We start from the raw sequence: 26,458 nt of genomic DNA on the forward strand, positions 1-26,458 counted from the left end.
AGCTTCATAATGCATGTATAGGTTTGTGTGTGTGTGTTTTAAAGCTGCTTTTCCACTTCCAGAACTCTCAGCAAGTAATGCTTTGGCATCAGGTAATATTTTATTTGCTGACATAGTTATGTTAGTAAGCTAATAAGGTGCAGTACTGACACCCATTCATTTGATAAAGAAAAAGGAGGGCTGAACAAAATCCCATTTATTTTATTTGGTTTCTGGCAATGGGTATTTCTTCAAGAGCTAATTACTCGCACAATTAATTGCTAATTGCTTATGCAGTTATATTACATACAATCACATTGTTAAACCCTTTGGTGTTTATGTTGCTGATCATTTGAGATGTTAATCTCTCTGATAGCTTCTCTCTCCACTCCCAAAATTCAGCGTACTCTCATCCATCAGTAAAGAAGCATCCAGTGCCACTTAGCAATTTTTTTAATTAATATGAAATGTTTTTAAACACACACTTACTAGGAGGGCTTTACAAATCAAAGCTTGCTGTTTCAGGGCCATAGTCCACACACAAAGACACTGGCTGACATCCAGGCTAAGTTACTCGATATTACTGTTCAGGAGTGACACCAAGGGCTACCCAATTTCAAAAGGACTACTCAGGAATAATTTAGTCTGGATGTCAGCCACTTTCATTGCCTTATTAAGAAAAGCAATGCAGACTCCTATCACTATTTGAGGGTATCTGGTGGGCCACTGTGAGAAACAGGATGCTGGACTAGATGGGTCTTGGGCCTGATCCATCAGGGCTGTTCTTATGTTCTTATGAGGGGTTTGCTGAATAAAACCTGCTGCTGTAACAAACAATTTGGTGGTTTTTGAGCTTTATTTGTTTGCTTTAAATGGATTTCTGTATCACCTTTCCCAGAAATGGGGCACAAAACAGCGAGCAATAACAAAATCATTACAAACATTTTTTTTAAAGCCCACATAAAATGAACAAAAAATAAAGTTTGTGAACACATTAAACACAGCAGAAAAGGCTAAACACACTGCTGCCAACTGGTTCAGTGTTAGCAGACTTCGTAGAACAAAAATGTTTTCAATTTCCATTTAAAAACAGAGAGGGAGCCAGCTGAATCTTAGCAAAGAAGGCATTCCAAAGCCAAGGTGTCGCCACCGCGAAGGCCCTGTCTCTGGTAAATGCATTTCACTCAATGGTGGACTAGAGAGAAGGGTCTCTGATGCTGATAATCAGTGGTGTAGATATCATTGAGTATTGTGTGTGTGTGGGGGGGGTGTTCCTGGGGCCTCAGGTCTCCAGGGACTGCCATCTATTCACCCCTCCCCCTCCCCCTCCCCCCACGCTGGGCACTCCAGACTAAGAACGTAAGAATAGCCCTGCTGGATCAGGCCCAAGGCCCATCTAGTCCAGCATCCTGTTTCACACAGTGGCCCACCAGATGCTGCTGGAAGACTACAGGCAGGAGTTGTTGAGGGCATGCTGTCTCTTCTGCTGTTACTCCCATGCAACTGATGCTGAGTGGCCCCAATCCCATTAAGACAGGCCTGTTCTTGATGGAATGGAGCAACATGGCCATGCTGGCTTGGTGATGTCATCAGGCCACTTCAGCATGGCCTGTGCAGAGTTGGGGCCAAGCACCAACAGGTAGGTGCTGCCCAGCAAAGGCAGGTAGGTGATAGTGGCAGATGGGCAGGTAACCTAGCAGGTGATTGGTGGGTGGCCACAAAGTCAGGTGGTGGCAAAGTCGGGGTCATCCTCAAATCTTGACCTAGGGCCGCCTCCAACTTTGCTGCACTATAGATGATTTGTCAGTTGATATGTAACTCTTGGTTTTATAAGTTGTGCATGACCCTGGTGTCTTATGATGGAGTGTTATATAAAGGTAAAAATGAATAAATAAAGGCACTGGCAGGTTCACACAGGAGAAGGCAGTCAGCTACAATGGCCCTTGGGATGATGGAATTGACTGGGGCTTCTTGCCTATAAATCATTTTCTACTGAGCTGTTCTCTTCTACGTGTTCTCTTCCCATCCTGAGAACCAAACATGACAGTGCTGCAGAAGTCCATTCAGTTCAGGAGCATTAATAAAATCAAGCTTGCCTTTACAGTGCTAGTCCAGCAGTGATAGTTCTCCATTCAAATCAAAACTGCAAGTCAAAAATGCAAATCAAATCAAAACTACAAAAACTGCAATAAAAACCTTTATTTCTGATCTTCTAATAGATTTTAACTCTGTAAGTCACAGACAGCTAAAGAGAAGTGCATATGGGAATAATGTCCATTAGCAAGGTATGAATTGTCAGGTCAAGGCAAGCAGCATGTGAAAAGAAATGAAAAAGCACAAAGGATCACCAAGGAAACTGATGACATCGTTCATTGAACCTCCCTCAGGCTTTTGCCTAGTATACACATACCATATTATTCATACACAGTGAATCTCCCATTTTCCCAAACTCCCCAGTTACCCAAATGATTTGTGTCTCCATTGATATAGCTTTATGTCAAGCTGTATGTACTCCCATTTAATGATATGCTATCGTATAAAAATATATGAAGTTGCCTTCGTTGCATCATTGGTCCATTTAGGTCAGTATTCTCTACAGTGATTGGAATGGCACTGCAGGGTTTCAGACAAGGTTCTTTCCCAGCCCTACCTGGAGATGCCAGGGATTGAATGTAGGGACTTCTGCATACACAGTATTACTACATGATCCAGCTGGGGTGGCTGATGTAATCTGGGGGGATGAATGCTCATTATGATTGTTGACGAGTTCTACACCCTTAGACATGAGGTATAGATAGTATTGCAATACTTTCAGCTTTCAATGTGTTATCATACTTTTATTAACCTGATCATTGGGCCTGCAGCGACCCCATTTGCAATGGTGTTTTAAAAGGGTTTTTAAAAAAGCTTTTAAAGTTTTAAATATTCAACAACTACTATAAAATTTTATCGATGTTGTCAGAGGAACAGAAATGACATTTGGCAGGAATGTCCTCCAAAGATTAATCCATTCTGAGAATACAACAATTTGTACTCTAAATCACCCTTGTAGTGGGTGATTCAATCATTAGGGGGATAGAGAGATGGGTTTGTGACCCACGTGTTGACCGCACGGTGACTTGCCTGCCTGGTGCGAAGGTTGCGGACATTATGCAGCGTCTAGACAGGCTCCTAGGCAGTGCTGGGGAGGAGACAGCTGTCGTGGTGCACGTCGGCACCAACAATGTGGGGAAATGCAGTCGGGAGGTCCTAGAAGCCAAATTTAGGCTGATAGGTAGCATTTTGAAGTCCAGGACCCCCAAGGTAGCATTCTCAGAAATGCTACCTGTTCCACGCGCAAGTACAGTGAGACAGGCAGAGCTGAGGAGTTTCAATGCGTGGATGAGACGTTGGTGCCAGGAGGAGGGGTTTAGATTTGTTAGGCACTGGGACACACTTTGGGGAAAGCAAGGCCTGTACAAAAGGGACGGGCTGCACTTGAACCAAGATGGAACCAGACTGCTGGCACTTAAAATCAAAAAGGTTGCAGAGCAGCTTTTAAAATGACACCTGGGGAACAGCCGATGGGAGCTGGGCAGTATCCCGTTTGGCAAAAGCCATCCTTTAAAGTGTGAGGCTGCAAAGAATTCAAATAAAACAGATGGGGACGGAGCAGAACTGCATAAAGAGCAGATGGGAGGCTGTGCCAGCAGGTCAAAGAGTCAAAAGAATAGCATACATCAGGGGAAAGATTCAGTGTATAGGTGCTTGTATGCCAATGCCAGAAGCCTCCGAGCCAAGATGGGTGAGCTGGAGTGCTTGGTTGCTAATGCAGAAATAGACATAGTGGGCATAACAGAGACATGGTGGAACAGTGAGAACCGGTGGGACACTGTTATCCCTGGCTATAAACTCTATAGGAAGGACAGGGAGGGGCGCCTTGGAGGAGGGGTAGCACTGTATGTTAAAGAAGGGATAGAATCTAACAAGCTAGAAAACCTAAGTGGACTGGAGTCCACAGAAACCCTGTGGGTGACTATACAAGGCCGGAAAGGAATCGTGCTACTGGGGACATGCTATCGCCCTCCGGATCAAAATGCCAACAGTGACTGGGAGATGCAGGAGGAAATCAGGGAGGCATCAAGGAGAGGCAGGGCTGTAATTATGGGTGATTTCAACTACCCACACATAGAATGGGTAAATTCACATTCAAGTCAGGACAAAGAGGTCAAATTTCTAGATACGCAAAATGACTGTGCCCTAGAACAGTTGGTCATGGAACCGACCAGAGAGAAGGCGACCTTGGATCTAATTCTGAGTGACACCCAGGACCTGGTGCGTGATGTCAGTGTCATCGACCCTTTAGGGAACAGTGACCACAGTGCCATCAAATTCAACATACATGCGGGGAGAGAATCACCAAGGATGTCAAACACAGATATTTTAAATTTCAAAAGAGGAAACTTCTCCAAAATGAGGAGTATGGTGAAAAGAAAGCTGAGCGGGGAAATCAGGAGAGTCACTTCGCTCCAGAGTGCATGGCGTTTACTCAAAACCACAATACTAGAAGCCCAGTTAGATTGTATACCCAAAAGGAGGAAAGGTACCACTAAGTCCAGGAGGATGCCAGCATGGCTAACGGGTACTGTCAAGGAAGCCATAAAAGGGAAGAAGACTTCCTTCCGAAATTGGAAGTCCTGTCCAAACAAAGAAAACAGAAAGGAACACAAACTCTGGCAAAAGATATGCAAGGTGACAATAAGGGAGGCAAAAAGAGAGTTTGAGGAACATTTAGCCAAAAGTATCAAGGGGAATAACAAAAACTTCTTTAAGTACATCAGAAGCAGGAAACCTGCCAGGGAGGCGGTTGGGCCATTAGACAATGAGGGAGTGAAAGGGATTATTAAGAAGGATATGGAGGTTGCAGAGAAACTGAATGAGTTCTTTGTGTCTGTCTTCACGGCAGAGGATACTGAGCATATACCTGTTCCTGAACCAGGCTTTTTAGGGATGGAGGCTAGAGAGCTGAGTCTGATAGAAGTGACAAGGGATGATGTTCTAAACTGTCTGGAAAAACTGAAAGCTAACAAATCACCAGAGCCGGATGGCATCCATCCAAGAGTCCTCAAAGAACTCAAATGTGAAATTGCCGACCTCCTTGCTAAAATATTTAACTCATCCCTGAAATCGGGCTCTGTACCAGAGGACTGGAGAGTAGCAAATGTAACACTGATTTTCAAAAAGGGATCCAGGGGCGATCCGGGAAATTACAGGCCGGTTAGCCTAACGTCCATTCCAGGCAAATTGATGGAAATCATCCTCAAGGATAAAATTGTAAAGCACCTAGAAGAACAGGCCCTGCTGGGAGTGAGCCAGCATGGCTTCCGCAAAGGTAAATCTTGCCTCACCAACCTTTTGGACTTCTTTGAGAGTGTCAACAAGTATGTGGATAAAGGTGATCCAGTTGACATAGTCTACCTGGACTTCCAAAAAGCTTTTGACAAAGTTCCTCATCAAAGACTCCTGAGGAAACTTAGCTGTCATGGGATAAAGGGACAAGTACATGTGTGGATTGCTAACTGGTTGAAAGACAGGAACCAGAGGGTAGGTATAAATGGAGAGTTTTCACAATGGAGGGAAGTAAGAAGTGGGGTCCCCCAGGGATCTGTACTGGGACCGGTGCTTTTTAATTTATTCATAAATGATCTAGAAGTAGGGGTAAGCAGTGATGCGGCCAAATTTGCAGATGATACCAAACTCTTCCGGGTAGTGAAATCCAAAACGGATTGTGAGCAGCTCCAAAAGGATCTCTCCAAACTGGGGGAGAGGGCGACAAAATGGCAAATGCGGTTCAATGTTAGCAAGTGTAAAGTGATGCACATTGGGACGAAAAACCCCAACTTCAAGTATATGCTGATGGGATCTGAGCTGTCAGTGACGGACCAGGAGAGGGATCTTGGGGTTGTAGTGGACAGCTTGTTGAAAGTGTCGACTCAATGTGCGGCAGTTGTGAAAAAGGCAAATTCCATGCTAGGGATCATTAGGAAGGGGATTGAAAATAAAGCGGCTAACATTATAATGCCCTTATACAAAACTATGGTGCGACCACACTTGGAGTACTGCGTACAATTCTGGTCACCACATCTTAAAAAGGACATTGTTGAACTGGAGAAGGTACAGAAGAGGGCAACCAAGATGATCAGGGGCCTAGAGCACCTTTCTTATGAGGCAAGACTACAACACCTGGGCTTTTTAGTTTAGAAAAAAGACGACTGCAGGGAGACATGATAGAGGTCTATAAAATCATGCATGGCGTGGAGAAAGTGGAGAGAGAGAGATTCTTTTCCCTCTCACACAACACTAGAACCAGGGGTCACTCCATGAAATTGATTGCCAGGAGGTCTAGGACCAACAAACGGAAGTACTTTTTCACACAACGCGCGATCCACTTGTGGAACTCTCTGCCACAGGATGTGGTGAAGGCCAACAACCTGGATGGCTTTAAGAGGGGTTTGGATGACTTCATGGAGGAGAGGTCTATCAATGGCTACTAGTCAGAGGGCTGTGGGCCACCTCCAGCCTCAAGGGCAGGGTGCCTCTGAGTACCAGTTGCAGGGGAGTAATGGCAGGAGAGAGGGCACGCCCTCAACTCCTGCCTGTGGCTTCCAGCGGCATCTGGTTGGCCACTGTGCGAAACAGGATGCTGGACTAGATGGGCCTTGAGCCTGATCCAGCAGGGCTGTTCTTATGTTCTTAACCCTGACCCTAACCCTTTCCTCTGTGCAAAAATGAATGCAATTTTACCCAATTGATTTGGGGTAGGGATAAAGAAGTGGTGATAACACATGAAAAGATGAAAGTGCAACAATACTATCACCTACTTTCTTTCTTTAACGGGGTAGGTGTTGCCAAAAATCACTATGAGATTTGGCCAAAATTTGTGAGCCTGGTTCATGGCCTAAATGTGCTCTACCACTGAGCTAAACCTCAATCTCTCTATTTGTTCCTCCATTTGCTTTGTTCCCCAAAGTAGTTTTTACATCAAAGAGTGGGATATAAGCTAATTTAAAAAAATTAAAATGAACAAAAATTCACCTAAATTACAATAATCAATTTAGAGCTTGCTTGGAGGTTCTAGCAGGGGAGCACAGCTATCATATACCCTTGATCAAAGAATGGTACACTTCTATCTGGGATGGTCGTCCTCTTCCACTGAGCATCCAGCTTTGGAAGGAACGCACATGGAGTGGTGAGGGAGGAAGAGGACACCCACCTAGCCAGCCAGATCAGCCGAATCAACCCTGGCAATCAATGGGGTGACAGATGTCACAGCCAGAACGCCCTCATATCCAATCAATTTAGAGAAGGAAAAAGAATCTCAAATGAATGTTCCTATCTGAATGTGTTTGCAAAAATTCAAATATGTATTCTCCCAATTAATTATGTCTCAACACTGTCAGTTATGGAAGGTATTACTGGATTTAAAAACCAAAGATGTAAAAGTGCTGAACTGAGCAAGCTGATACATTAGCACTATAACTTTAACACTAATCCACAAGTTGTTCTGGTAAGAACTAATCTGCCTATTTTCCTTTCACTATAATCTTAATTGATAATTACCATGTTCAAAAGTTAGCCCACTTCAGTGTTAAACGTTCACATGTCTGCCGTCTTGAATAGAGGTGGATGACATCACCACAAACTATGCCATTGAGGTGTCCTAATGTGTCCCTACGCCTGTAGCAAATTATGTTCAAATTGTTAGGCAGTCTACAAGTTAGCCCACTTGTGCCTCAAACGTTAATGCGTCTACCATCTTGAATTGGGGTGGATGACAACATCACAAACTATGCTGTCCCTGTGTGTCACTCACTACAACTGTAGAAAATTTGGTTCAAAGCGGTCCACAGGTTAGATGGTCCAAAAGTTAGATGATCAAAGATGGTCCACAGGTTAGCCCACTTGCGTCTAAAACGTTCATGGACCCGCTATCTTGAATCAAGGTGGAAGACATAATTACAAACTACACCATTGAGGTATCCCTATGTATCACTCACTACAACTGTAGCAAATTTGGTTCAAATCGTTTAGATGGTCCACAAGTTAGCCCACTTGTACTTCAAATGTTTATGCATTCGCCATCTTGAATCAGGGTGGATGACATCATCACAAACTACACAGTTGAGGTGTCCTTATGCATCCCTACAACTGTACCCTATTTGGTTCATATTGGTCCAGGCATTGCCAAGTTGATAGTGGGAGCGACACACACACATGGCGGGTGATCTTATAAGCTTACTTTCCTTTAGGGATGTGCACAGAATCACGGCGGGGCAGTTCGAAGGTGGTGGAGGTGCCTCTTTAAGAGCTGGGGAGGGTGCACTCACTCCTCCCACTGCCCCCCCCCCGCCGGCATCCTTTGTTAAGAAAGCTGATCGAGGCGATCAGCTTTCTTAACAAAGGACGTCGGCAGTGTAAAAAGCGGCAGGAGGGGTAAGTGCACCCTCCCCTGCTCTTAAAGGGGCACCCCTGCTGCCTTCGAACCTGCAGAACCGCCAGTTCCGTGCACATCTCTACTTTCCTTAAGGAAAGAAGGCTAAAAACTGTGAAGATGTAAGGGTATGGGCCATATAAAAGCATATGGACCGTGACTGTTAGAAGCATTTCTCAAGCTCAAAAGTGAGTTTTAATAGGGTTTGGAATGCTAAGTGTCAAATCTTCATTCTGAAATTTGCCTGCTTGGCTCAGCCCCCACCCTCCGGCCGCATAGGTGGTGGATAAAATTACAGAAAAGCGGCGGTTCAGCGCAGCAGGGCCTTGCAGTGGGGCGGATGTGAAGTGGTGACAGGAAGCCCCCCACCAGGCATGTGGAGGCCCCACCTGGACATTGGAGGCCACAGACTGGGGCCCCAAGCTCTGGAGGTTAGAGGCATCCTACCCATGCCTCTCCTACCCTAATGAGAATCATGTGTAGCATCTGAGTAGGGCTTATCTGTTGGTAATAGAACTGGCATGGAGAACAAAACGTTTTTAGCTGAGTAGGGCTTATCTGTTGGTGACAGAACTGGCATGGAGAACAAAACTTTTAGCTCCATCAAAAATAAAAGATCTTACTTCACATAAAACATGTTTAGGATAGGTATGTTAATGCAAAATATATCACTGTTTTCCCTTCATAAATCCAGCATGTAGACAAAGGTTCGCGTAATGCACTTTGACCTTTTTGTACCACCACCACTGATAATATATTTTTCTGGTATCTCAACTGGCTGTCTTATTGTTGGTTTACTGCTGTCTTGTATTTCATGTCATTTTTAAAAACTTTGTTTTATTTATAAGCCACCCTGAAAGTTTGCAGACAGAAGGGTGGAGTATTAAGTTCCTTGGACAAGGAAACAAACAAGCAAGCAAGCAAGCAAACAAACAAGCAAACAAACAAACAGAGAACTCCTTTTATGCCAGATGCACTGATGCAAATTCACATCATCCTATACAACAGCTTAATAGTGTTACATTGGTCTGATGCATTGTCTCTCATGCGACAGTTGTTTCGCATTCAATTGTAACCTTCAAGGTGATTCACATGGCTGAGATGTGGAATCAGGATCTTCTGCCTTCTTACATGTTGATGTCTCCAGCAATCTGCCTTCTCAATAACAACCTTCTTTACTGAGATGTTCCCTCTGGGCAGCTTACCTTAGGTTTTGTTTTCCTTTTAAGTCAGGATCCACCAAGGGAATTCTGATGACTGCCACGGGCAACACACCATAACCCAACCTGATAGTGCTATAGACAAACATCAGTGTCACCTTTTCCATACGAACATACATGTTTGTGTGCATCTTGAAAATGTGTTGTATTCTATCTAGTAGTCTCCTATGTTTTGTGATTTTAGAAGTTTGTCCTAGTGGGGATCCTTTCCTGTAGAGAGTGTGGGGGTGGAGTCAAAAAGAAAAGGGAGGGAAAGGAGAAGGAGAAAAATTGAGTTGTTTCTAAATAAAGTCTTTGTTAAACCAAGCCAAGACTACTTCGTGTTTATGAGGGGAGCAGCTATAAAACATCTGGTGATGAGATTTTGAACCAGCTATGTGTGTGAGCCTGCAAAGCTTGTGAAAGTTCCTGCACCTTTATTTCATTGCATTACTGGGCCTACATTCCTGAACTGCAACATTCTGCTTTTACTGCTGCTGATTGTTTATCCAGCATGGCTCAGATTCAACCACCACTTTTTTTCTTGTCTACCCCAGGATAACGCACTCTTCCCTGGAAACAATGGAAGACTTATTTCTACGATCACCCCCTCACTATTCAGACCCCTGATTTTACTCATCATCAGGGATCAGATTGTTATGAAAACAAACTGCTACAAACTGCATGAAAAACTGCTACTGGAGTGGAGACTTACCTTGGATAATGTTATAGAGATGGCTAGGAGGGAGGAAAATGCTCTTCTCTATGCCAAATCACTCTCTTTGGTACCCTAAAACCCACCTCCTGAAATCTACACTAAACCCTTCCAAACTTCATCTTCTCACATGGCACTGCCCTAGAAAGCGGCAGCACAAGAAAGGAAGAGCTATCAGTGCTACACATTTGTAGACTCTCCTACAAAGCCGATTTTACTTACTGTCCTGCATGGAAGGTCACTTGCAACAGATGCAAGAAAAGGGGACACTTTGCTAACATTTGTAAGTCTGCTGTCCACTCCATTCCTGATTCAGTATATGATAAGGAGGAGGTAGATGAACCACTTACTGACAGCATTTTAAGTGTGACAAACTCAGAGCCAGCTTCTCCACATTTTCAACTAAATTTAATGACCCTGAAATGCAGATGCTGGCTGATTCTGGTTCTCCATACACTATCATTTCCCATATACTTTACAAGAAACTCTTTACAACATCAGATCTGCACCCATGGGGATATGGAGGTTCCCCTATTACCATAAATGCTGTCACTGCTGTCCTGGAATACAAAGGATGTACTGCAGAAGGGAAAGTGTATGTGCCACATAAAGGTATCTCAATATTGGGCTGGAAACATCAGAAAGATCAACGGATAGTATTAGACCAATTTAGCACAGAACCCATTTTACAGAAGATGGAGAATCCATATGCTGATACGATTGCTGATTGCTCGGATGTTTTTGCTGATACTCCTGGCATTGTCATACATTTCAAACACAAAATTCAGATGAAGGCAAAAGCAATAACCAGAAAACATAACGTGAGGAACCATAGCATTGCACCCACCACTTAAAGAGGAGCTTTGAAGACTATAGTATGCTGACATCATAGAATCTGTTTATTCATCAGAATGGGTCTCTCCCATTGTTCTTGTATGGAAATCAAATGATACACTTTGAATGTGTGTAGATTTAAGAGGTGTGAACTCCAAAATGGCCGTGGATTGTCATCCTTTACCCAATATCAATGAAATGCTGCTTACTGTGGAAGAAGTCTCAGTGTTCACAACTTTGGACTTGTCTTGGCCTATCATCAAATTCCTCTATTCACATTCTTGCAAATATACAGCCTCCATTACCCCAGAGGGTCTTTTTCAATTCAAAAGACTGCCCTTTGTGTTAGCCTCTGCAGCTTCATTATTTCAATTAATGATGCATGCAATTTTGGGGACTACAGATGGCATCACTTAAGAACATAACAACAGCCCTGCTGGATCAGGCCCAAAGCCCATCTAGTCCAGCATCCCGTTTCACACAGTGGCCCACCAGGTGCAGCTGGGAAGCCCACAGCAGGTGCTCAGTGAAAGCTATTCAGGAAGCACCAGAGCCCCACAACAAGGATGCACTTTGGCCATTTTTAGGACTCTGTGAATATTACTCTAAATTTGTTAGACATTTGCCTCAAAAGTTGCTCCATTGCTTCTTCTTTTAAAAACAAATGTAGCATTTAACTGTGATGCATCCTGCAAGGCTAGTTTTCAGACTATCAAATCGCCCATTGCTGAAAGCCCTGCTCTCACTTCTTTTGACACCAACAGGCACACTATTGTATGTTACCACTGATGCTTCTGAATATGGTGTGGGTGCTGTCTTTACCCAGCAAAAAAGGGACAGGGAAGTTATAATTGCCTTTGCTTCCAGAGTGCTTATGGCATCAGAAAAGATATATTCTGTCATTGAAAAAGAAGCTCTAGCCTGTTTCTGGGCAGTGAGGCACTTCAGGACTTACGTGTGGGGCAGAACATTAACTGTGGTCAGGCCATAAACCCTTATCTGCCTAATTTACTATGCAGGGATCAAATCGAGCAACCCCAAGTATAACCAAATGGATCACCAGACTTATAAAACTTGGATTCTCAGGAGGAATATCTTCCAGGTCTTCGGAATACAACTGCAGTTTGTTTATCTCAACTTCCACTTCCAGGCCATGAGGAGATCCAAGAGGAAGAAGAGGATGAAGGAGTAGTAATTATGAAATAGCTTCATCCACTCATGGAGTGATCCTGTCTTCTGAGTGGAAAGTGACCCTCAGTGCTGATCAAGGGCTTACTAAACTTAAACCTTACATAACTAATGGATGGCTGTGCTAAATCAAAGTACCTTGACATCTTCAACCATACATGCATATAGCAAGTGAACTGTCCCTTCTCAATGAGCTGGTGCTGAGGACTGATCTTTAGGTGGTGCCAACCTCCAGACAATCAAAAGTGATCAAAATTGCCCACGGAGATCACATTTACATTTGACTAAAAGGCAAATCAGAGAAAGTTTTTTGTGGCTATGTATAAAAAAACAGATTGAAAAATGTAACCAGACACTGTAGAGCTTGTGCTGTATGTGACTAATTGCAGAAGACCTTTACCACCCCCTTGACTTCAGTAGAGTATCCCAATGGTCCATGGGGAAAATGTGCTCTGGATATAATGGGGCCTTTTGATAACCATCCTACAAAATGAAGATTTGTTATAGTGATGGTGGATTACTATTCCAGGTGGCCAGAAGTTTCATTTGCTGACAATATTACTACAAACAAGGTGATTCGGTTCATGGCTGTAGTTTTGGCAAGGGAAAGTCTTCCTAAAGATCCTAGTGACTGACAATGGGTCACAGCCTATCTCATTTGAAAAGGAGCAATACTTGCATAACCACAGGATAAAACACAAGACAATTTCATTGTACCATCCTCAAGGGAATGCCTTAGTGGGGAAAATGAACCGGTTAGTGAAGGAATGTTTACAACTGGCTACTATACAACAACAACCATGGAAAGAGACAATCTGTGAAACTCTATTTGCTTATCAAACTACTACTCATTCTACTACAGGAAAATCACCAATTGAACTGCTGAGACGATGCAAAGCTACCAACAAAATTACCCAATGGCAACAACTGATAGGACTTGCCATGCCATCTCAACCTGAGAATGTAGAGATTTGTGATAGAGTAATGGAAAAGCAACAAAAATATGTGGATTGGAAATGGGGTGCAAAACAGCGAACATTTCAGATGGGAAACTTTGTCTGAGTACAGTTGCATTATAAAGTGAAAAGGGGATGTTCCTGATATTCTGGACCAAAACAAAAAATCAAAATCCAATACGTTTCTGTCATATTGAATGATGCGGGGCGGGGGGGGGGGATGGAACAGTTTGTGACTCTCCAGCGTGCATACTCAGAGACAAGAGGGAAGGGAGTCTTTGATCTTGACTCCAGTTTTGACCTCACCATGGAGGCTGAGGAAAGGGATGGACAATCCTCTGTACCAGAAAACAAATCACTAACAGCTCCTGTGCCAGAGACCCCGCAAATTAGGAGAAATGTGATGGGAGACCACCTAAAAGACTTCAAGACTTTGTAACTGAATTTTAAATAAATTCAATTCAGGTTGTTATAAAGGGGAAGGATGTTTTGTATTCTATGTTTTGTGATTATAGAAGTTTGTTCCAGTGGGGATTCTGGAGAGAGAGAGAGAGAGAGAGAGAGAGCAGCAAGAAAAGGGAGGGAAAGGAGAAAAAGAAAAATGAAGTTGTTTCTGTGTAAAGTCTTAGTTAAACCAAGTTAAGAATACTTCGTGTTTATGAGGGAAGCAGCTGTAAAACAAAATGCAATCAAAGTCATGGAGCAGAATGAATAATAATAATGAGTGACCTAGAAGTGTGGATGAAGCTATGCAAGAGATGCAGGGTAGAAACTAATTAGCCCTTGAACTGCCAGACCTGATTACTTCCAGCTGGCTCTGACATTTCTAAGATTAATTAGGGAGTTAGCTGTCACATTCCACAAAGGGACCACCATTATACAAGCAACTTCTACCTGCCTTCTGCACACAATATCTCAAAATTAGTTCTGGAAGATAACTGTGGATTCTGTGAAGGAAGCCTTCTGGTGTCGAAATGCTTCCTGGAGAAAGCTCCACTTTTATGCTCTGAAACTTGATCTGCAATTGAAACAAGTGGCCTGTCACACTGAAGCATCCAAAATGGTGCCTGAGCTTCCTTTAAGTCATTTATAATAGCACCGATTAACTCTGGCTGGCACACTGTTATATAAAGCTGGTGTGAATGAAGTAATTCAGCACAGACTCATTTAGTAAAATTGGTGTGATCAATGGGAGATCAGAGGAAAGCATCTGGAGAAAATAAGTGTATGTTGTACAGCATCACTGGGCACAGTAGCAGCAGAGCTAAACTGAAGATGGAGGAAATGGGACAAAGAGGGCATCCCAAAAGAGCAGTACCTCTTTGTAGATCCGAACAGAGCCTCCTATTGATGAGGAGAGCTGGTCTTATGGTAGCAAGCATGACTTGTCCCCTTAGCTAAGCAGGGTTCACCCTGGTTGCATATGAAAGAGAGACTAGAAGTGTGAGCACTGAAAGATATTCCCTTCAGGGGATGGAGCCACTCTGGGAAGGGCAGAAGGTTTCAAGTTCCCTCCCTGGCTTCTCCAAGATAGGGCTGAGAAAGACTCCTGCCTGCAACCTTGGCGAAGCCGCTGACAGTCTGTGAAGACAATACTGAGCTAGATAAAGAGCCAGCGTGGTGTAGCGGTTAGAGTGCTGGACTGGGACCAGGAACTTAAGACCCGAGTTCAAATCCCCATTCAGCCATGAAACTAGCTGGGTAACTCTGGGCCAGTCACTTCTCTCTCAGCCTAACCTACTTCACAGGGTTGTTGTGAAAGAGAAACTCAAGTATGTACTACACCGCTCTGGGCTTCTTGGAGGAAGAGTGGGATATAAATGTAAAATTAATAATAATAATAATAATAATAATAATAGACCAATGGTCTGACTCAGTATATGGCAGCTTCCTATGTTCCTATCATACAAACTATGCTTGTGCAGTAATTGCAACCAATAGTGGCAAGGGCAGTTGGTGGGTTTGTATAGGATAAGGCCAAGGCTGCATTTGGACCTGAAGGATGATGGTTTTGCTGTGATTAAAATATATGTATACCTTTCAATTAAAAAACATTATCAAAATAATGTACATAGCAAAAGCCTTGAGAACCTGGTTCCCTGTCCCAAAGGATCTCGTAATCTAAGAAGAAGCACAGAGCAGACAGCAGCAAGAACCACTGGAGTGACACTGCTGGGCTGAATAGGGACAGTTGCTTGCCCGCCCCCTCCTAAACAGCAGTGAGTTACCACTTTGTTTGTTTGTTTGTTTATTATATTTTTATACAGCCCCAAACTTGCATCTTGTGGCAGTGTACAATAAAACAATACAAATGATAACAGAAAAAGTTGAAACATTACAACAATTTAAAATTTTAAAACAATGTTAAAAACTATTAAAAGAGTATTTAATTTAAAGTCTGGGTGAACAGATGTGTCTTTAAGGACTTTTACAAAGGTGTCAGAGATGGGGAGGCTCTTATTTAAGCAGGGAGTGCATTTCAAAGCTTTGGGACAGCAGCGGAGAAGGCCCGTCCCCAAGTGGCCAATAGATGAGCCAATGGCAACTGCAGATGGACCTCTCCTAATGATCTCAATGGGCGGTGGGTTTCATAACGAAGGTGGGGTTCATAACAAAGAGGATGTTCTCTTAAATACCCAGGGACTAAGCCATTTAGGGCTTTATAGATTATAACCCGCACCTTGTATTTTGCCTGGGAACTTAGCAGCAGCCAGTGTAGCTCTTTCAATATGGGTGTAAGATGGTCCGAGATGACCCAGAGACCAATCTGGCCGCTGCATTCTGGACCAAATGCAGTTTCTGGACTACATACAAAGGCAGCACCACATCGGAGGTTACCAGCATATGTACCACTGTTCTGAAGTTGTTTATCTCAAGAAACCGACACAGCTGACGTATCAGCCGAAGCTGATAGAAGGCACTTCTGGCCACCACCTCAACCTGGGAAACCAGGGAGAAGATCGGATTCAAAAGCATGCCCAGACTGCGTACCTGTTCCTTCTGGGTAAGTGTGACCCCATCCAGAACAGGCAGATCAAACCCATCTCCTGAGTCCTGACCCCACACAGTGAGTACCTCTGTCTTATCTGGATTCAGTTCCAGTTTGTTATTCCTCATCCAGCCCATCACCACTTCCAGGCAGGCATTTAGGGAGGTTTAGGTGGGGTGAAAATCCAAGGTAATCGTACCCTGGAAGCAATATCAATCAATCAATCAATCAATCTGTTAATAAATATTAAGACCAGCAGATAACTCAGTACTGGTTAGGGGGAAAAGAAAGCCATGTGTGAAAAGTTTCCTGGTAGCCTATGACTGTGTTAAATATTTTTTGCCTCAGAACTGGATGTGATCTCTGTTAATTTATCTTGAGCCATTGTTTTCTTCTATTTTTATTTTACCGTGTTGGAAATATCGATTTTAAAAGTTTTGTTTTTTTAAAGGTACAATGCTTTTAAGCTGGTGTGACTCATCCCAAACCCCAGGGATTGCGTAGAATTTAAAATAAAATGAAGTAACAGTTGAATGGCCTGCTACATATTTCTTTGTTTCTTGTTTGTTTAGAATTCAGTACACTTTGTTTCTAAAAAATATTTCTGCAATATAAAAATTGTATACAAAGATACACAAAAATATGGCAGTATACAACAATGAAGGGTTCTCAATTAAAACAACAAAAACATCTATAGATACACTAGTAGATGAAGCCCACCATTGACTGGGCAAAGTCATTTTGCATAGATTGCAAGCTTAGGAAAGTTCAAAAAATATGTAATAGAATGTTTTATTAATATGCTGGGGAAAGGGAAGTAAAATAACAATTTGAAATTTGTAGGATTTCAACTTCAAACATTAATTGTATTTACTAATTACCATATATGCTAAATTTGAACCATAGTAAATTTGAATCTGAGAAAGATCTTCTGCTTCTCTTGAGCATGATGTTGTTTTTGAATTACTGATCTGCTTAATGAGTGTGAGAAATCTGTCCAGAGCACTAACAGTTAAAATCTGAGGATTTATTCAGAGTTTCTGCTACAAAATACAATTTAAAAAAAAACAAAAAACCACACATCTTCCCCAGCATGTTGCAATATAAGAAGTAGTCCATTCAACTAATTTCAGTGGCAGGACTGTATATGCAGAATTTGGTATCTGTAGGTAATTGGGAAGTATGACTTTCTTTCACAATATAGAACAGAGATTATTCTATAATTAATAAATAAAATCAATTCATCAACAAGTGGATTTAATGTGTTGTCTTCAATTTTTCTGTAACATGTGGTCAACATCTTAAGGTCGTTCTCATGACCAGCATTCAGTAACACTGGAGTTGAAGGAGGAAGCTCCTCCCTCTCTGTGTGTGTGATTGGCTGTGCAGTCTGTCCTTCATGCAAGAAGGAAGCCTGCATGGCCAGTTCCCCCTCCTCTCTGCAGTCTTCCTGCTGCTCTCCATTTCATCCAAATGTGGATGGAGAGTGGAGGTGGGGGAACGGAACTGTGGGTCCATTAGACCCATGGCCCCACATTATGTGCAAATGCAGCCTGATTTTCACACATTATACAAGAGGGTTGTGCTTTTGACTCTTGTAAAAGGGAGGTGCCTGACCTTGAATCTTCTCCCCACCACTCTCATTGTGCCAGTTTCAGAAAACTCCTAGGAGGCTGAGTCAGAACTGATATGCCTATCAACCTATATCAGTTTTCAGCCTCCTTATACCACTGACCATACCTTCCAGCTTCTGTTATGCTGAGATGGTCTTTCCTGATCCATTTTGACCCTCCTATGTTATATCAAAGACACCAGGAATGCCAAATCAGTGTCACTGATTGCATTCCCACATCTGGGAGCCTGATCATGGGCACAATGGGGATGTCATGAGGAGAGAAAAAGCAAGTGTGCACAGGAATGTAGCCAGGACCATTAAATTTTTACATGGAAGTAAGCCAGATATTGCAGCAAACACTAGTTCCTGCATAGCAAACTCAGATAACGAAGGGGGCTCAAATTTACTCTCTATATAGGGGTCAGCATTGGATACAATAAACCGTGCTATTGTATTATGTTTAATTACTTATTTTTCCCCTCTAACCTTCACAGAGTTATCTGCTGGTCTTGATCTTTATTAAAAGATTGGTTGGTTAGTTGGTTGGTTGGTATTGCTTCCCCAGGGTACAATTACATTGGATTTCAGCTTTAGGCTTACCCAGGAGCAAGCCCCATTGAACACAACGGAACACACTTATGGGTGAATATGCATAGGAACAACAACCTTCCATTTTCATGATTGGATGTCATACATGTTAGGAGGGTGGAACAGAACTTGAGTGAATGGCAAGCTTGCATCATCCTCTTTGCACAGCTTCCCCTGAGCAAATGATGTTCATTGCCAACATCGACTTATGCAATGTGCTTGTCTGCACCCAGGATTACAGTGGCTGTGACATTTCAAAGGAGCTGTGCTGTGCTTCTGTGTGAGTAGCCAGGAGATTCCTGGCAACACACACCTGACGTTAACCTCCTAGGCAGTCATCAGAAGCTTGAGACAGCCCATAAAGATGTAAGCTGCACTTCCCTTTTCTCCCCAAAGAATTAATCGGAAAGCATCCTGATTCTGTCTCCCTTTTAAATGATCTTTCAGCTGCTGTGGGGAGAAAATAAGCTTTCAGCGGATAAAATGTCTGCCAACTGTATCTCTGGAAATTACATATATAGCTCATCTTTGTAAGCCTCTTAAATAGACAAAAGGCTTCCTGATTAATGAACACTAGACATTGTTTAGTTCACTGCATGGTAGTATCAGTCTAAATGTAAACAATAAATTAAGTGCAGCAATACCCTTCACCTCCCTCAGCCTTATTTTCTAATGCACTTTATTTTCTTTGCAAACGTGAGTTTTGCTCCTGGTTATCTTACTTTTTATTTCTCATTAGCCAACTGCTTTAAATGCCTTTTCCTTATGAAGAGGTTATTTTATGCAACCTTGACTCAAAGAAGCATTTTAACACTAGATTTTGTCTCGTAGATTGCATTCATTGGGTTTTGTCTCATTCCATGGGTGGAAGGTTGTTTCATTTGCACAAGGAGTTCCCCTCTTCCCTCAGGCTTCTGTGCTCCCTGGCAATCTAATTCTGAAAGTTGGGGACCTCCAGAGTCCAGACCAGGGTGGTGTGTGACAAAAGGGCTTGTGGAGAGGGGGTTGGTTAAAAAATCCAGATCAAATTGCTCAATAGTACTACTCACAAGTAACGAGTTACTCAACTAAATTAATTTCAATAGGACTTAGAAACATAGAAATCAAGTAAGCTGCCTTATACTAAGTCAGACCATTGGTCCATCTAGCTCAGTATTGCTTTCACTGATTGGAAGCAATTCTCCAAGTTTTGAGGTAGGAGTCTCTCCCAGCTCTACCTGGAGATGCCAGGGACTGAACCTGGGACAGATGTTCTACCACTGAGCTATGGCCCTATCCCCTAAGGGGAATATCTTACAATGCTTACATGTCGTGATGTAGTGATGGGCTCACTTACACTGAGTGTGTGTGTGTGAATCGGCTCAAATCTGAACCAGTTTGACATTGAACTGGTTCAGTTTGAAGGTTCCAGGTTGAGCCAAACTACCTCCGGTTCACCTGGACCCCGAATTGAATGCCACCCCCCCCCCCAATTTGGGGGTTTGGCAGACTATTTTTTTTTTAAAAAAATATTTTTTCTTTTAACTTACCCCCTCCAGAGTGCTTCTCCAGTGTGGTGGTGGTGGGGGTCCGTGGAAGTTCCCTCTCCCCCTGCCGGCTTCCCTTCTATTAGAAATTGCCCAGTTTGCAATTCAGCCCTTTCCAGGCCTATTCCCTGGCACAGCGGCCATTTTGGAGGCTGCCACGCCAGCGCAGTGGGACCCTGCATGGCTGAGTCATCGGGAAATGGGCCTGGAAAGGGCTGAAGATGCCCCAACTGGGTGATTTCTAATAGAAGGAAGGCCAGCGGAGGGTGGGGGAGGGCAAAGCTCTGTGGACCCTACCACCACCACCACCTTGGAGAAGCCCCCCAGAGGGCGTTAGTTAAAAAAAAAATTAAAAAAAATGTTCATCAACCCACCCCCTTAACTGAACTGGGGGGATGTTGAAGGGGGCCAAAACCAAACTGGCCCAGTGCAGTTTGAGTTTAGTTTGAACTCGCGGGCCAAGTGGTTTTGTGCTCATCTCTAACTTACAGTGTAATATCCTCAAGTATAATATCTACACTGGGATATCATACAGTGCTCACCCGTCCAAATGCAAACTAAGGAGGACCTTGCTTAGCAGAGGGAACTATTCATGCTCACTATCACAAGACCAGCTCTCCTCCCCATCAAATAATTTAGTCAAGGTGTCAACCATTAGCATTAGGCTATTTTATTTTATTTATTCCTTGCCACAGAGAGAGGGAGAGAGAGAGGGACAGACAGACAGACAGACCGAGACCGCTTGGCCATTGCCAAACCAGTTCATCCCAACCAGGCCTGGTTTGGCGTGATCACGGATCAAGCTGCCACCGGTTCGGTCCATGATTGAACCTCCAAACTGACCTGGTTTGAGGCAAACCGGTTTGGCAACCAACTGTTCATGCACACCCCTAATGTTATCCAACAAAGCCTTATTTCCGAACATTTTTCCATCAATGCTCTTAAAACCTTATAGCAATACTCGGCATTCTACATTCAGCAGAGCTACTCCAAATAGCAAATAAATAAATTCTCTGTCTGTCCCTTCAAGATAGCAACTGAGAACCATTCAAGGTGTGCTGTGACTTGTTTTTCAAGGCATTTCACTGATAAGTAGCTGCAAACTCCATGTTTGCAGGACAAATAAAGGATGTTTCCAGGGACTGGTCCAGTTATCAGTGCTTCAATGTATGTCAGTTGTTGTAGCCTGAAGATGTTGACAGGGTGCTTGGCAGATGACCATTGCATGCACAACCCTTACCCCCTTACTGGATTCTTATATTTAGCCAGAGGGAATAAGTGGCTGGATTCTGGACTGTTTCACTAAGGGCAGCCATTAACCTGGCCACCTTGAATTCAGTGGCCATAAGGAACACTCCTGGGATCTGGCAAACTTGGCCAATCACGACTGTTCCCTTTATCAGCAGTTTGCTCAAGTGGGTGTTGGCCGTTCAACAACAGGCTTTTCTGGCTGTTGTTTGTCAGGGGCAACAGCTGCCCCTGCGAGCCCCAAACACCCCAGTGCCCACTACAAGCATAGGAACATAGGAAGCTGCCATATACTGAGTCAGAGCATTGGTCTATCTAGCTCAGTATTGTCTTCACAGACTGGCAGCGGCTTCTCCAAGGCTGCAAGCAGGAATCTCTCTCAGACCTATCTTGGAGAAGCCAGGGAGGGAACTTGGAACCTTCAGCTCTTCCCAAAGCGGCTCCATCCCCTGAGGGGAATATCTTGCAGTGCTCACACATCAAGTCTCCCATTCAAATGCAACCAGGGTGGACCCTGCTTAGCTAAGGGGACAAGTCATGCTTGCTACCTCAAGATCAGCTCTCCTTTCCTACATCCTTTGCTCGGCTCAGTGCCTTGCTTTCTCTTCCATGGTGCTGAGGGCCATCTCCACCGTGTTGTGGACTGTGATGCTGGGTGCTGTGGATTATGTCCGCCATCATGGCAGGACTATTACTCTCTTGCTGGTAGGGAGGTCGGGTGATGGTGCACACCCACATGGGAGCTTTAATTGCATATGCTGCCTGCTTGGGGCATCCAAGGGGTTGGTAGTGGGCAGGAGTGCCTGCCCACCTAACTCGCAAAGCAGGCAGGTCAAGGGAGTGGTGTTCCAGAGAGGGAGGGGACTTCCATCTTTGTGCCCTTTTGGGCAGCTGTTTGTGGTCCAGCCCTCCCTCCCACTGCATGCCCACAAGGCACATGGGCATGGCCTGTTTATGGCCCTCTTCCTGCACACTTGCCTTAGTTCTTGGACAACTGGATCCCTGTTATGTCAGCGTGTATGTGGGCCCCCTCTCTCCCACACAGCCTAAGTTCCCAGCCCATGAATTTCCTCCTTGGCAGGGGAGTGTGTGCAACCTGGACAGGTAGCAAGTCTGTCTGCTTTATTTATTCCCCTCTTCCAACTCCCTTTTGGACAAAGTAGGACCGTCCAGGCTTTTTTATTTTAAACCACCAAGGGGCCTCTCCCAGAACTTTGACGCTGCCATGTGCATGCTGCCCCTGGATGTGTCATCAGCACTACCCCCCACCCCACACCCACAGCATGGACAGGATCCCCCTTGTCCTTGGTGTGCTGGCAATGGATGTGTGGACTGCAAGAAAGAAGTGTGCAAAACTTTTCAATGCAAAGGGAAATGCTTTATTTCAAGGAACAAACAACATCCTCCTTGCAAACTTCAAAGAGGAAAACAACCAACAGGGATGATTTGCAAAAAGTGGGTGTTAACATAGAACTTGAACCTGTGTGGGGGCTTGAAAGTTTGTTTTGGGGTTTACAAACCTGGCTGGGGAGTTCTAACGCTATTATAAAGGGACTTCTAAACATACAGCAGCCACATTAAGTGACGCAGTGGGGAAATGCTTGACTAAGAAGCAGAAGGTTGCCGGTTCGAATCCTCCCAGTACTAAATTGGGCAGCAGCGATATAGGAAGATGCTGAAAGACATCATCTCATACTGTGCAAGAGGAGGCAATGGTAAACCCCTCCTGTATTCTGCCAAAGAAAGCCATAGGGCTCTGTGGACACCAGGAGTTGAAATCGATTTGACGGCACACTTTACTTACTAAACATACAGCAAAGCAAGGTGGGGTGCAGCTATGCCCACTAGGGGCATCCATCTGTTCAGGAGCAGGTAGACTATGGTAGAGACTATGGTAGATCACAAGCCTACGTGGCTGAGAAGGATTGGGTGGGGGTTTCCTCAGAGTCCCCTGCTCTGCAATTGGGGAACGGTGGCTTGTGCATGGCCATCTCCTACAGTCTCCAACATCTCCAGTCTTTCCCTTCACCTCATGCCCAAGCATGAGTGTGACTGTGCATTACTTCCTTACATGGTGGACTTCTTTTTGCAATGGGAGGAGGGGGTGTGGGCACAGCCAGACCTGCTTTGCAACCAGGCCCCTGGTTTGGGGTGGCGTGTGGTGAAAGAACCTTGTCTTGCTGGGGGCCTTTTATGGTAGCTGCTGTGGGGTTGCACCAGAGGGCCCTTCTCCCCCTTGCCCGGGATCCAGGGGTGTCGGCTGTTGAGGGGCATGCACATGGACCATGGGCTCTGCATGCACAGGGTGCTAGCTTGCTGCCCATACATGCCTGCAGGGCTAACTCCCGATGGCCCTGCTTGTGGACCAGTGTTCCCTCTAATTTTGTTCCTCTGTTTGCAAAATGAGTTTTGTTCTGGGCAGCAGTATCAAGGCAGTGCGCACACATGCATTCAGGGTGGGACCTTCCTGATTTAAACCTGAGCAGGATCTAAGATTAACTGGGTGGGCATCAAAAAAACTTGTGAGCGCACGCACAAGTACAAGCCTTAGAGGCAACTCTGATGTGGACCCTCAGGGGGAGGTCCTAAGGGTGTCTCAGGCATGGAGGGCACCATGCGGAACCCTGAAGGTCCCTTGCGGTGGGGCCTGTGGGTGCTCCTGCAGGGGTGTGAAGAACTGCCCCTGTGCTCCTTGAGAGGTTGGAGTGACTTGGGAATGACCTGGCCTCAGCAGCTGAGGGTAGTAGAGTGGCTGTTGTTGAGCGGCAAAAGGAAACATAGGAAACTGCCATATACTGAGTCAGACCATTGGTCCATCTAGCTCAGTATTGTCTTTACAGACGGGCAGCGGCTTCTCCAAGGTGGCAGGCAGGAATCTCTCTCAGCCCTATCTTGGAGAAGCCAGGGAGGGAACTTGAAAGCTTCTGCTCTTCCCAGAGCGGCTTCATCCCCGAGGGGAATATCTTGCAGTGCTCACACATCAAGTCTCCCATTCAGATGCAACCAGGGCAGACCTTGCTTAGCTATGGGGACAAGTCATGCTTGCTACCACAAGACCAGCTCTCCTCAGGTGGGGGTTGGTTGGCGATACTAGAAATAGAGTCGGCCATGCGTTCAAGGTAGGCAGTGTACCATTCAAACCTCCGCTCAGCTGCTACGTCAGACCACTCCATGGCACCCACCACTTCCCTCACAGAGTGATCAGAGACCTCTTCATAGGCCCGCAGGGGAAGAGCTGTGAGCTCCCACAAGACCCGCCTGATTTCCTCCCCCTTCCCCCCTCTCTTTGGTCCATTTCATCCAGCAGCTCACAGGCGGTCTGTGTGCTCTCAGTATGCTGTGTGTTAAGGTCATTTGCAAGCTGGAGGTGGTCCACATGCCTCCTGTTGTGTAGCTGGGCCACACGCTCCACGTTGGTGGTTGGCCTGTGCCATGGGAAGCAGCCAAGCTGCAGATGCCTCTAAAACAATCCATACCAAGCTTTAGACAGACAGGCTTCCAACTCTCCCAGCAACACTTGCCTGCACATCCTATAGTGTGTGACCCTAAGGTCCCATAGCCGTTTGTCCACGCCAGCCTGGACAGTGGCATGCCCCCTCCCATCCTAACATCTCATGTGCAGTGCCAGGGCCACCAGTTGATGGAATAGCAGCAGAAGAGGGCTGGGACTGCAGGGCTGTTTGGAGGACCTAAGTGTCTGCATGAAGCAAGAGGTCATGTGGCACCAAACTCCAGTGGTCACGTGACTGGCAATGTGGGTGGCTGTATAGAATGGGCTGTCTGTCACGTGCAGCATGGGATGCGTGTGGTGTGGCCAGGCAACTACCTTGCACACAGTGGGAGAGGGGCAGATGCAGGGCAAGGACCTTATTCCTTCTCATGTCCTCAAGGCCTCATAAAAAGTCTCTACTGCAGACAGGCCCCGATTGTGCAGTAGAGTGCATCAAACAGGGGCAGCCGCAGGGCAACAGATACCACCAAGGGCAACTAGAGTGGGAACTGATGACAAATTTCTCGAATGCCCAGAGGGAGAAACAAAGCAGGGGGGAGAGCATGCCAAAGGGTGCCGATGGAGACCCCTGTCGCTACATCTGTGCCCTATTCTTGGAGCAGGACAAGGTTCCACTCACGTACCAAGCCCCTCGTCCCACCATCCCCACTGATGCTGAAGTTAATAAGCAACCTTCCCCACATTGTAAGGCACATGCATAGGGAGGACAACGGGAGGTATGGTGGCTGTGTGATGGAGGCCTCCTCCCCCATCACGGTCTTAAAACCCACACCCAGATACACTCAAATGTAGGATGGACCCACGGTGGGGTCTTGAAAATTAATTATACACCCCCATGGTGGCAGCCAATAGGAATTCAGCCATCTCACGTCTCAGGAGGCAATTTGACAGCATAGAATATTTTTTTTAAAATGTTGCAGGGAAAGCACAGCAATCACAGCAGCAAAATATTCCATTAGGCATCAGAAGAAGAGTGCCCTTGCTATGGGTGCATTGACACCCCATAGCCACCACCGTCCATCTGCCCAAGACACTGACAGTATGAATTGCTGTTGATGCACACCTTCTGTACAGGTACCACCTCTCCTATGGAAAGCTGCCTATGTTTGGGGTGTGCAGGATAAAAGCACAAGTTGTCCGGCGAGGGGCATCACTGTGTAAGGGGCGCAACCACTGCTGATCTTTATTGGGGGTGCAGAAATCCCAAAGAGGGGGCCCTCTCAGGATTCAGTGTTCCTGTGCAATGCTGTGTTGTGCACACAAGTGTTTCTGCACAGACAGCTGCCAGTATGGCTTTAATGGTCTGACATGTGCAATGGTGGGTAGGACCACCTCCCCACTTGTCACCATCCCCACCTTTCTCTCCTATATTTCTGCAAGGCATACCCAGTTCCTCTTGAAAGCGGCAGAAACCTGGAAAGACACAAAAGGGTTGTGTCTCTTTAAAAACTTCAAATGTATCATTCTTGCCAGGCAGAATAGGGAAGAGAAAGGAGGATGGCGAGGGCGTGGAGCTTTCGATGAGAGGTGGCCAGTGAGAGCCGTGGCATGCATAGAGCTACTGCATCCTGGGCGTGTCTGGGCCACCCTCTCTATTATTACAGTTCGAAAAACAGCATGAAACCTGCTTTTGGCAGGAC

This window comes from Hemicordylus capensis, chromosome 3, assembly GCF_027244095.1.
Source record: "Hemicordylus capensis ecotype Gifberg chromosome 3, rHemCap1.1.pri, whole genome shotgun sequence".
In the NCBI taxonomy this organism is placed as follows: domain Eukaryota; kingdom Metazoa; phylum Chordata; class Lepidosauria; order Squamata; family Cordylidae; genus Hemicordylus; species Hemicordylus capensis.